Source organism: Amblyomma mixtum, chromosome 1 (assembly GCF_055824585.1).
Source record: "Amblyomma mixtum isolate Tamu chromosome 1, ASM5582458v1, whole genome shotgun sequence".
In the NCBI taxonomy this organism is placed as follows: Eukaryota; Metazoa; Arthropoda; class Arachnida; order Ixodida; family Ixodidae; genus Amblyomma; species Amblyomma mixtum.
In genome coordinates, this window is record NC_143012.1 from 168,454,364 (window position 1) to 168,468,038 (window position 13,675).

Here is a 13,675-nt window from a genome sequence, read left to right on the forward strand (position 1 = left end):
ATGGGCAGTTCTCGATTGAAGTAACGTAAAAAACATCCGCACTCCTTTCTGCTGAAGCGACTGGTGGACCACTTTTGCATGTTGCATCTCGTATGACTTGCTAAGGGTCCAGACTGACACACGCACTTCGTCAAACCTTCACACAAAACACTCTTCGCTTTTGCTATAAGCTCCGGCCACAGGCAGTAAGTGTCCCGTCACCGTTCACATCGCAAAAGAAGGCAGCGCTCGCAGGCGGTCAGTTTGAGCTGACAGCGATAGGCGTTGCAGGCACACCGCCGACTAAGTTTCCAAGGAAGCCACACTGTAAAAGGGCGCCGTCTTGTAATCGAAACACACCACAGAAACAATGGCCACTGTCGCTGCTTATGAGCCAGGCATTTTTGCAACGAAGTTAGCAGTGCAATAGGCCGAAAGGTTCGACTCATCAAACGACGGCACCGCACTGCTGACCTCATTATCGTTGTCGACCAGACATCCATAACACATATGCCCCGACGGATCGCTTAATTGGGAGCTGCTACCACTCTTGGATGAGAGCGCGCCCACCGGCAGCACACACCGGTAATCCTTCTTCTTTTGCGATTCCAGCACAGTAACAGCGGCGCGCAAGACCGCCCAGCAGCAGCACAAGAAAACAAGCGAAGCTCACGGCGGTGATCTCAGAAACCATGCAGCATGTCGGATAGGCTTTGGATTTGACGCGCTAGATCATGCCCACTCACGCACGCACGCACGCACGCACGAATGTACCGACACGCATATTAATGCGTCCATGCGTCACAAATTTCTCAAGTTTTTAATGCTGATATGTGCACAAGAACAATTATTTTTGTAACGAAAGTTTCATTTGGTTTTAGTCCTTTGCTATCGCACTGCCCAAAAGCATAGAGCCCGAAAGAGACGACCTGGAGGAATGCCTGGAGGCGATGCCTTTCTAAACGGGCCGAAGGAAGCCGGAACTGGCCGAAGCGCTAGCCAACGAACGCAGCGTCTGGGGAGGGACAGCATGGCGGTCAGCGTTACTACGTTTGTCGTGGTCCTTTGTGGTGCCGAGGGCATGAACCATCGCTGGAATGAGCATTTGTCACTCTTCCGATATGTGATGTGCCGACAGCAGTGAAATTCGCTGGTGCGATGTCCGAAAACGTGGTAAGGTGCTGAGTAAACCTGTGTTTATAGCGGGCTCAGCGGGCTCGACGGATAGCGCGTCGTCCTTTGCGCGCCTTCACTGGAAACGCTATGCTGACGGTGGGGCTCATTTCCTCCATGGCGGAGCAGCTGGTGGGAGACCACTACCCGGGTGACATCTCGCATCTTGGGGGTAAGTTAATTTTCTTCGAACCTGTTCATTATTTCAAAGCCTTTGCGCACAACTGGCCACGTCAACACAGCTAGTACAGAGACGCGAAGACGCAGTGCCTATCGCGGCAGCACGCAGCGCTGAAAGGTTGTTTGCTGGCGGCACACGGGCATGAATGCGCGTGTAGTGTCAGTGGTCACACGGTCATGGTCAGTATGCCATGCAAATATGCACAGCTGATCCGATCGCGGGGTGCACGATATCGGCGCCGTACTGCCGCCGTACTGCCATTCATCTCTCGCCGAGAATGGAATATGTGCCCACCAATAGATCTTCGGCCCGGGCTTTACATTCTCGCCGCATGTTACGCTGTAATTGAAGTAACAGCGCTCGAGCAGTTTAACTACGTAGACTGCGATTCAGCTGTATGCGTTAGGATTGAGCTTCCTCCTCTTTCACTTGTATTTCACTTGTACTTTTATAAATTGTGTATTTAAGGTACGAAGCTGCATATGATCCAGCTGCGTTCGTACTTATAGTCGAGCCTTGAATAGCAGAACGGTGAGATAAAAACAAATTGCTCTGAAGTTTTCCGCCTCTATTTTGGCATTCGCTTTTTCATACTTTGGCTCGGAGCTGAAATGGTACAAACAACTGCAAAATACACACAGGTGCCCTAGCTCCATTTGCCCTAAATCCCGAAGTTGCAGTGAAATTTAAGGGTAATTGAGCCTTTAATAGGTACGAAGAATAAACTTGATTGTTTCATGATTATAACCAATGGCGCAAATAAATCTGACTTTGACTTAAATATGCTGAGGTACCTCTCCAATACCTTATTTGATGTTAAAGGAAAAAGTGTGGTTTTTCTGCAATTGGTACTATTAATTCATCATACCTGTGAGAATGTGAAATCAGTGCTAATCATGCCAGATTTCAAATTGAGGGACGCATGCAGAATTTGAAGCAAACCAGCCTTCTACTGAAAATATCGTTCTGCTGTGGTCTGTTCTTTTGAATGGTGGCATGTATTGTAGAAACGATGCTGGATATCGATATGCAAGTGATGTCTCGTCTGAGGCTAGCTTGTGAATGACTGCCGTGGTTATGAATTGCTTGTTGCCTGGCCCACTTCGAAATGTGGTTAAACAGTTGTGTTCCATTCTGCGACCGGCTCCTTTTTGTGCCTTGCACTTTGCCTTACATGCTTGATTCTAGTCCATTTTTTGCACTGTGCTGCTGTTAAATGTGTCTTTTTACCTTGCAGCAATCTCCACATAGCTTTACCAGCAATGCCTCTTCCAAGCTCTCCAGTATGGCTGTGCCAGCCTTTCACTTGGTGCTAGGATGCCCAGCAAGCAAGCAGGCTTTTGAGGTAAGCACTGAAGACATCTTCCGTAACAAGTAGCTTTTATTTTCCTAGTCCACTGCTACTTGTGTGACCCCTCGTTATGTTGATTTTCGCAAGTTAGGTTGCCTATTAAGGGCTCTCTTTTGTTTTTCACCTGCTGCTGTGGCCTACTGCATTGGTGTTCGGCTACTGAGCCCAAAGACGCGGGATTGAATTGTGGTGGCTTCGTTTCGACAAGGCGAAATGCATATTTGCTCGTGTGTTATGCAATGTCAGTGCATGTTAAAGAATCTTTGGTGGTCGAAATTTATGCACAGCCCTCGTCTATGAATGGAGCTATTGTTGAACTTTGAGGCATTAAAGGGACACTGGTGGCAAGCTGAAGTTGACCTGTGATGATGAAGTTCCGCATCCTAACCACAAAGACGACACTTTTTCTGAAAGTGGAGCTTTATAAGCCAGAGAAAGCAAAACATACAATTTTCATCAGCACCGGCTGATTTCGGAAGTAAATTGCGATGCGCTGACTCCGGTTTTTTTTTGGCACAGATTCCAGAGGCTAGGCTGAACTGCCATTCACCTCAGAACGGTTATCATGGAGTCCTTTGTGTAGACTTCATGAGTTCAAATCGAGTGGCGGGAAAATTTTTAAATGTAATTTTTGCGCCAATCATTGTGTTGATGGCCTTTGCGCTGCTGTTAAAACCGGGATAGCAGTATGGTATCCCATAAAACTAGGTTCAGGACTTGCAGGAAGTGGTTTATCACATTCCGCTAGCTTGTGCAAGAAACTACTTCAGGGATATGTGCAGGTGTCTTTAATGTGTTCCTGAGTGAGCACTAACTTGTTAGGGGGAAGGCAGCTTCTAATCTGGCACTACAGTGCCAATGTCGTGAGTGTAAATCATAAGATGACCCATCAGTGTGTACGCCTGATTTCTGTGACACTTCAGTGGTGTATAGAAGTGGTAAACAAATCTGTAAGGTATTTGATGCATATCTCCATTCAACGGCTGTATGAGTAGCGAAGCCATTAGTCAATCTTCAACGGAAAGAATTTTCTCTTTTAGATGACGTGCTTGTATATCAGTGACAGTTATTTGTTGTCCTGCCTTTCGCTGGTGTGGGTCATGTGTGGCGCATCTTCATGCCAGCCTTCTTTTCCTTCACAAAAAATTCAATTGATAGTCCAACCCGTTTTCTTCTCTTTTCCTGTGTTGCATCTTTTGGCTGGTTTTAAATCTGTAACTGAGCTCAGACCGTGATAATTACAGCCGGTAAACAGAGCTACTGAATGTGAGCTTGGCATACATGCGTACTGTATGTGTGAAAGTGCAGTTTACAATATTCAGAAATGCTTGATGGCCTTACAAGAATCTAAAATTTTGTTGGAATTCCTATTTGTTCTCTGTTCAAGTGTCGAGAGTTTTTCCGCTTCATCGTGTGATTAGAGCCACTTTGGTACTTAAGCTGAAATCTTTTCTTTAGCCTGCATGTTTCTCACTTTTGGGACAGAAACTTGGAGGCTAATGAAGAGAGTTCAGCTTAAAAGAGTATAGACACCTAATCTTGGTGGCATGTTTTCTTCTCTATAATGGTGCGGAAGACACTACTATGCATGAATCACCATCTGGTATTCGCGTGAGACCGCTAAATAATTTATAATCAACTTTTTCTGCCATCCTGTTTCGGTGAACAATTTGACTATGGCTATGACATCAAAGAGAGGTTATAGGTCATGTGAGGCGTGGGAAAACTGCACTTATAATCGCTGCTTCGTCATTTTAATTCGCTACAGCGCTGACGCCAGCATTCCTTAAGAGCCAGAAGTACCAATTGTATTGCAGTTTTTCATGCCTCACGTGACCAATAACCTCGCTTTGACGTCACAGCCATCATTCAGCTGTTGAAACCGAAACAAATACAGCAGGAGAAATAAATTTGATTATAAATTATTTAGCGGTCATAGGAGGATGCCATGTGGTAATCCGTGTATAATACTTTATGCCTTATTACAAAGAAAAAAACACGTGCCAAACGATAAGGACAGCAAAGTGAGCTATGGAAAGAAAAATGATAAGTCTAACATTAAGAGACCAAAAGGGGGCGGAGTGGGTGAGGGAACAAACGCGGGTTAATGACATGCTACTTGAAATTAAGAGGAAGAAACGGGCCTGGGCGGGGCTTGTAATGGGAAGACAACATAACCGCTGGTCCTTAAGGGTAATGGAGTGGATTCCAAGAGAAGTCAAGCGTAGCAGGGGGCGGCAGAAAGTTAGATGGGCGGATGAGATTAAGAAGTTTGCGGGGATATGGTGGCCACACCTAGCAAAGGACAGGGTTAATGTGGAGACATGGGTGAGTCCTTTGCCCTGCAGTGGGCCTAGTTAGGCTGATGATGATGGTATGTGTCGCACCTGCTGCTTCGTGCTATCAGCTGGCCCATGCTTGGCCGACCAGACTAGCCAAATTTGTGATGTGAGTTTTCTATTGCACCTGCATTTGTGTACACAGAGGACTTGAATGGTAGCAGGCGATGCTGTGCATGTGTTCACGCCACAGCACGCATGACCCACACTGAAAGCTTCTCTGCCTTTAGTAAGACAGCTGCATCAGTCTGGGGCATAACGTATCCCAGTGCTAGAGTATGAGTAAATTGCTCTGGAATTTTAATCTGGTATCAGGTAGCATAGCGCAAAAGAAGGCTAGCGCGGCTTCCTATATTCTCTTGGGCAGCTGTGTTGGATTTTCAGTGCCTGTTAGTGTAATCCGTGAAAGTTCACTGTAACCCATTCGTTTCGATGTAAATTAGGAAGTCCTTAGAGCCCTGTACTTTTTAATTATAATAACAAGGTAATGCAGTAATTCAATTGTACCTGTTCTCTTTCAACACAGTAAAGTGCTGCTGGGTCGAGATCACAGTTTTACTTTGTAGGTGTGCTCAGGCTGTGATCATCATCATCATCAGCAGCAGCAGCAGCAGCCTGACTACACCCACTGTAGGGCAAAGGCCTCTCCCATGTCTCTCCAATTAACCCTGTCCTTTGCCACTTGCGGCCACTGTATCCCCACAAACTTCTTAATCTCATCCACCCACCATTTTTTCCTGTGTGTGTGTCTTTTTCGCCATTCTGAAATTCAATCATACAAATGGATTGATGCATGTAGTGTCAGGTGCGTAATGTGATACCACCAGCTCACTCCCAGCTGTGCTCAGATTTGCCTCATTGCTGCAGGAGCAAGAAGGCAGGCTTGAGGCTGAGTGGTGCAAAAACATGATTTTTCAAGAATGTCTCTGTGGAAATTGCAATTAATCATGTGAATTTGCTTTCATTTTAGGAGCTGCACACAAGCTGGGCGCCTTTCCATGCTGATCATGCTGGCCAGGTACGCTTATGGTTACATTCCTAGGTTGTTTTCATAATGGCAGTTGTAGATTTCTGTGTGGTTTTAAAACATAAATTGTATAAGTATTTGGCCTGCCACAAAAGTATAGTGGTGCATTCAAGGCCAGTGTTACAAAGGGATGTTTTGATTGCTGCAAGAACTTGAAGGCCCCTGTGTGGTCACTGTGGAAGGCCCCCTCCCTACTTAGGAATTGCTATTTGGGTTACTCAGTCATTTGGCAGAGGAATAGTGTATAGAGATAAGGGATGGAAGAATGCTTCCAACTAAAGAAAAAAATCCAGCAAGCAGTCATAGAAGCAGAAGTACAAAAATGGCAAGGCTTTCTCTAATTTACATCGAATCTTTTTCACTTAGACTTCTTATTGCATACAACGGCTGATGCTTGGCTTACACACATATTTTCTTTAGGTATGCAGTAGGTCTCACATTCTTGTATGATATGGTCACGGTGCCAAAAAATGATGGTGGTGTTAGAAAACTCGGAATATAGAGGAATTTTATTGCTGACCTTATGGAGAACTATGGTAGCTGTGCAGTCGTTATAAATATCTTCCAATATTTTCACATAACACTCTTCTACACCCTGATTCCACAATGCCTGCATGGCAGCTGTGGTTCCACCGAGTCAATTGCTGTCTGGTAGTCAATGAAGGCTATATATTGGGGTTGGTTATATTCTGCCCATTTCTCTATCACCTGATTGATTGCATGAATGTGGTCTCTTGTTGAGTATCCTTTACGAAAGCCTGCCTGATCATTTGGCTGATTGAATTCGAAGGTTGTCCTGACTCTATTAGTTATTACCTTAGTAAATACCTTGTAGGCAATCGATAGTAAGCTGATCGGTCTGTAAATCTTCAAGTCCTTGACATCTTCTTTCTTATGAATTAAAATAATGTTCGCATTCTTCCAAGCTCCTGATACGCTCGTGGTCACGAGGCAAGCGTGTACAGGGTGGCTAGTTTCTCTAGCACAATCTCTCCTCCGTCCTTCAACAAATCTGCTGTTACCTGATCCTCACCAGCTGCTTTGCCCCTTTGCATTGCTCCTGAGGCTTTCTTTACTTCCTCCCTCGTTACTGGCGGGATGTCCCATTGCTATGCTCTACTGCCTCTCTCCGTAACATTCTGATTACATTCACTACTGTAGAGATTTGTGCAGAACTCTTCGGCTACTTTAACTATCTTATCCATATTGCTTATGACATTGCCCTCTTTGTCTTTTAGCGCATACATCTGGTTTTTACCTGTGATTAGTTTTCTCTTCACTGATTTTAGGCTACCTCCATGCTTTAGAGCATGCTAGGTTTTCTCCATGTTAAACTTTCTTATGTTGGCTACCTTGCACTTATAAATAACTTCGATAGATCTCCTAGTTCTATTCTATCGCTGAAGTTAGACGTCCTCATGCTTTGGCGTTTCTTCATCAGATCTTTCGTCTCCTGAGATAGCTTGCAGGTATCCTCTCGAATGATCTGACCACCTACTTCTGCAGCACGCTCCAATGAATTTAAATATGTATTTAAAGATAACAGTTGAGGTGGGAGATTGAGCTTCGAGATTTGCACTTCAACTCGGGAGTTATGCCACTGCTACACAGAATACTTGATCACCGTAGAGATATTTCATCATCTGGCACCAAGCTGCTGTGGCGCCACTGTCACAGTTGATAATTTTGCTGGGAAGCTGTTGTAGCGCTCACACAGTTTTGAAAAGGTGGTATTCATTGTTTTTGTGCTATTGGCAACAGTAATAATATGCTTGCTGCAGTGTTTTGTGGCTAGCCTTCTTTTTTTTTTAGTGAAATAAGTTGTACATTTCATGTTGAGTATTCTTTGAGCGATTAAATTGCTTTGATTTTATTCCTTCGTGTATAGTTGCGAGTGCTCCATGTCTGAGTGCAAATTTCTACCACTGAAAAGCCTTCAAAATCTTAATAGATGTCCACACTGTTCTAGGGACTCAGTGGCTATTGGAAATGCCCATTTAGCTGTATTCAAGTGCCACTGAGTTAATAGCCATTTGAAAGCCTTCAAAATGCCTGTGTGACACGGTTATTAGATTTTGTGCAGGTTTGATGCTGAGCAGTCTGCTTGCTTGAGTCGGGTTTTCCAGTGTCTGTATTTCAAACCTGAAACTTTTCGAAATCATCATTAGTTCATTAATGGAAGAAGTACTTGTGCCCTTTTCTGGAATTTCCAGAAAACAGATTAACTGAATTTTTTTGCATATACTCCTACCTTTTTGCAGGTGCTGCATAGTGAGAACCTGTATCAAGACGCCAACCTGCTGGACTTGGAGAAACTGAAGAAATTGTTTAGCCACTGTGTGGCACCCATCATGAGGGATGTGGCATTAATAAAGCCAGTTAAGGTGACCTTATCTATGTCCTTTTGCAAGCATGCTACACACATGAGAACCATTCCACGAAGCACCGTTTCTGCAAAGCTTGTTATCTCCTCACAACATGCATGCTGAATGAGGCAGTGACAGACAGATGAGGAGGCCTTAATGCAGTACATTAGCGTACCGTGTTGAGCAGTGATGTAGGAGCCTTGCAGCCATGCAAGGTATTATCGGCATCATGATGGTAACTCCATTAGACACTGTCTAGTGCTCTGTGAGCCAGACTCGGCTCTTGAACATTCTGGGACTCACCCTTGGCTCTCGGACATTCTGGAAGCCTCACCCGGCTTGCGCATATTACGCGAGGATGTCTCCTGCTGTACGAGCCTTACGCGGCTTGCGCACTTATGTGAGAGATGTCTCGCGTTTGCGAGCTTGCTCAGCTTGCGCAAATTATGTGAAATATGTCTCGCGTTCTGCGACCTCGTTCAATCGTCGCATTTTGCGTGGCAATAAACACGCAAAGATAGGCACGCAGAATTCACGCTCAATATTTTCAATAGGGTAGCAAGCTCTTGAATAGATGCATGTAAAAAATTCATAATTTCTGACGATCGTTGGCCAATATCGAGTTGCTGGTAAAAGTGATGACTGCGATACAAGCAAATTTCATAGCCGCTTTAATTGGTGCTGCTGCTACTAGGTGCGGTTCGCCTGCCGTCTTCTAGTTTCGTTGCTGAAGGCGTCGTGGAAATCGAACATGTCTTTTTATAATGGAACGAGTTCGCAGTAAAGCGATGTGAAGAGTAGGCATTTTATTATAGCGTAGGCGACTTCCGAAGCGCCGTCAGCAGCGGCTTCGATGCGCGAAACTAGCTAGGCCTAGCGACGACTACGGCAGCCAGGGACCAGCGTGCAGTTCGTCGCGCGGCGTTGCCGCAGGCGGTGTCGTTGCCGATAGATCCACTTTTGCACAGGCATATTGTCGTTGCTCAAATCTAGGAAGCATCCTGTCTGGTATCATGGCTGCTTTGTATTTTCTTGTGCGAACGTGAGGTACGCCGAGCATGCCGACCGGCCGGCCTGGTTCTTGTCGTAAATAATAAACCCTGGGATAAGAAATGTGAAAAATGTGTCCTTTTTGAGGATCGCTGACCAATACTGAGCTACAGGTAAAGGTAACGACTGTGATACGAGCAAATTTCTTGCCACAACCGTCTCGCAGCTGCCGCTGGCCCGACGTGGGGTCCGGCTCGCCTGGCGCCCGCTCGCTGCGCTGCTGAAGGAGTCGCGGAAAATGACCATACTATTATTTTATTGTGAGATGGTGTTGTTGACTGCAAAGCTATGTGTAAAGTAAGCCTTTTATTATAGTTCAGGCGACTTCCGAAGCGCCGGCCGCTGCGGCTTCGATGCCAAAGAGGCAATAGGCCTAGCGACGACCACGGCATCCAGGCAGCAGCAAAGCTGGTCGCCCGGAGCGCCCGCGAGCGGTGCCGTTGCCGAAAGCTCGCATCATAAGCAGGCATGCTTTGTCGCTGCTCGAGCAGTATTTCTGATAACAAGGCGATCTTGCCTTGTGATATTTGTACACCATCCCAAGCAGCGCTCAGGCATTGCTGCACGGCGGCGAAGTGCGACACCGGTTGTGAGCGGAGCTTGGGTAGAGCGCCGCAGCGATGCTCACCGCTCCGTGTGTCCCTGCTTGTAGTGGGGCGGCAGCTCACAAGCGACGATCGGTGCAGCGCGTCGGCCAAGTTTTTAAGGACACGCCGTTCAGAAATCCGGCGCTGAATCCTGACGACGACGACAGCTCGCTCACTTCCATCTTTCGGCAGACAGTGCCGAAGGGCAACATCTTGCAGAACCCTGGCTTTGCAACGAACGACACAGCACGGCCGGTCCATTTTGGTTGCGCATGCGACGGAGGTCGCGACAGAAATCAGTAGTGCGGTGACTCCAAATCGCACCTCGGTTCTCGATTCGGTTCGACGGCGGCGCCGGCGGAGTGACACAAGCGGTACGAGCAGACGAAAACATTGTAAACCGGAAGTGCAGTACTAATTTCTGACACCCATCACACAATAACCGCGTAAACATGCATATAAACGACAACTCTCCTTACTGAAATGCGAAATGGTTCCGTAAAGAGTAAGAATATGAAGTATCTAGAGCTTTTAGTTTGTTAAAGGTGAGAGTTCACTTTGGCACCACGAACCAATGATAGCCTTGCGCTGGTGACGTAAAGAGTACTAATTCGGGCGGAAGTTCACCGCTGCTGGTCGCCGCAAGGCTCGGGAGCAGCAGTTTTTGAAAATGTATTATAAATTATCTACTCGCTTTTGATGTATTGTACGCGGCATGAACGTTCAGTGACCTATGCTCTACATAATGCAGGTATTTTTTTGCCAACCTCAAACACCCCTTTCAGGGACCCTTTAAAGTTTTCAGGGCGTCTTTTTCTGTATGGAGAGTAGAAAGTGTGACGTAGTGCGATTCCAGAGCGTCCGTGTGCTTGTTTAAGTCGGTCAAGGTGGTTTCGGTAGTTTTCAGTTGGTCTTTAATACCCTCTACACCGGAAATTAATGTAGCTTGCCCGCTAGTTAGTTTCTGGAGCTCGGAATGTATACTGTCGTAACAATCGGAGCCTGGGTTAGTTTAAACATCGCCTGACAATAGCAAAAGAAAACGGAGAACACGTGAACACTCTGCAATAATACTGAAGCAGCACTGAGGCCTCGGCAGCTGCATTAAAAAGTAGATAAAGTTTTTTTTAGCCAATGAGAGAAAACTTATACTAACCTGCATTGTGAAAAGTAGAGGATCAGTAGTCTGCGCTGACGCACAACCAGCGAGCACACCGAGAATGGTCTTTCTGATATTGATGTTCCTGGTGATGGGAGTGGCCACTGATGGTCGAAGATGACGTACTCTGGTGCGATGATGGTAGGTGATGGTGCAGCAATAGTGATGGGCAGGCGGATCAAAACAGCCTCTTTCATGGCAGTTCAGGGCGACGGTAGAAACTGATGCACAGGAGGCAGACGGCAGAACGGCGAAAAGCAGCTTCACAGCGAGGGCAAACACCTGAACTGTGAAAAGTAGATGGTTGGTCTTCTGTGCTGACGCACAGCTACCGAGCCCATCACATGCACCCACATGCTTTTCAATTCGCACCCTGAGTTACTGATCAATGCAATGTCAGCAGGGAATCACATGTTAGTAAAGTATTCCTCATTGCCTCTTATGCCCCATTTTCCTGAATCAAGATCTTTGAATTACTCATGTTAGCACGCGGTAAACAGTACTGGAGAGAGCACCGCTTGACACCGTTTCACATTGGGATTTTATCGCTTTCTCTGTGCATGACTCTGCTGGCTGTGCAGACGTTACTGATATAAACGCGATAAAATTAGCGCGCACGTTGAGAGGCAAACACGAATGTGTAAGGACAAAATACGTTCTGCAGCAAATTCTGCATTAAAAAAAACGGAATTCCCATTGAGTGATAACACTTTACCTCACAGAGCTAGCCCCGATAATTAAAACTCCCCACAACGACCACAAAGTTGCACTGTGATGACCTCACTAAACAATTCCTCATTCCAACAGTTCCTCTTAGGGTAGTGACGACGTTGCAGCACCATTATGTAGTGCCATTTAAGAAAGAAAGCAACTGCACTAAAAGAAAAATGGTCCACCCAGGACTCGAACCCCTGACGCTTGGGTGTAGAGGCGGGCGTGCTGCTCTGCTAACACGGAGGTTATGGGTTGTGGGCAGTAAAAGGACGCGAAACTTACTAAATTAATGCATTAGAAGCTGTCCAAAATCGTGCCACTCGATTTATCCACTCTTCATACTCATATGACTTCAGGATTTCTTGATTAAAAGTATTTTCAGGACTACCGCCCCTTTCGTTCCGTCATCGCATTGCAAGTCTCGCCCTTTACCATACATTATTTCATTCTTCACTCGAGCAGCAACGGACTGGAACGGCCTGCCCCATTACATCATCAACATTGCTTCATCCTCTACTGTTCAAGAACATGTAACCGATCACCTTCAGTGCTAAATAATATTCGCTGTTTTGTTTGCTCATTTCATTAAAATCCCACCCGTTATGTAATAACCCCGGTAAAAGGGGGCCTTTAAGGAAAATAAACTGAACTGAACTGAACTTTGTGATTGCGCCTTGCGGTGCACAGTACGCTACAGACCGGGCAACAGCATCTAGTAATTTAAATAACCAATTAGCAGTACCAATTCGCGTTACGTGCCGTTGTGGTTCTTGCATGCGGCGGCAGCCGGAACAACGAAGAAGGCAGAATACGCCGCAACGCCGAGAGATGGCGCGCGAGATTAGCGCGCATCAAATCGGCTAAGATGCGTACGTCGTGTGTGCTTCATATAAAGGGGACAGTCATAAGTCATAAGCCATCACGGCCATCATCATAAACTGGTGTTCCTCTACGGCACACTATGGCATTGAGTGCGTGTTGGGGTTACACATGAGTGCTCATTTTTTCCCCAGCGCTTTTACATACGCCTCTGCAACACACTGGTTCCGTAAGCAAAAAAGACAGAAAATAAAGTAGCCTTCATATTTTGCTTCCATTCCGGCTTTCTGCAGGGTAAACAGGGGTTAAACTAAGCGACGTGTATATTAGAGAACGGAGGAACATCTTGGGGAAGCACATTAACCTGTTAGACATTATAATGGCATCAGACAGAACCGTTGATGACCTCCCTTGACCACAGGTAATCTGCCTTCACCTAGGAAAACGACCTTAGTTTACAAGAAAGGAGCTATAATCACTACCGAAGTACTGCGCAGTGCGCAAATCAACCAAGGGTTCAGAAGTTAGGCAGGACGCTGGAAACCTATCCCAGGTGAAGAAAGGTCTAATTAAGAACAAGAAATACTGAAAGCCTCCAGCATCTCACACTCAAAGAGCTAGCAGAATTATAAAATCAAATAAATAAGCATAAGAAAAGCGGCAAGAGCAAGAATAATATGCAGTGCACCGGGCAGGTTCTACAGATTGGAGATAGATGTAAAGCGGGCAAGAGAAGATTAGGCATGTGCAACGACACGAGGTCATCACAAAAACCAGCAGGAGACTGTCATTTCCATTATCGGCAAAGTAGGTAATGTAGCTAAGAAATTCTAGAGACATTTGTGGAGTAGCCGAAATATTCATTACAGGGATGGCTGTCGTTGTGGAGGAATTGGATATTGTATCGATAATGAAATAGAAAGTAAAAAC

General features: G+C 45.9%; 1 pseudogene; it reads left to right on the plus strand.

Annotated features, from left to right (window-relative positions):
- The first annotated feature begins 844 nt into the window (after positions 1 to 844).
- The window catches only part of LOC149369730 (uncharacterized), a 41,805-nt pseudogene continuing 28,974 nt past the window's right edge, over positions 845 to 13,675 (plus strand).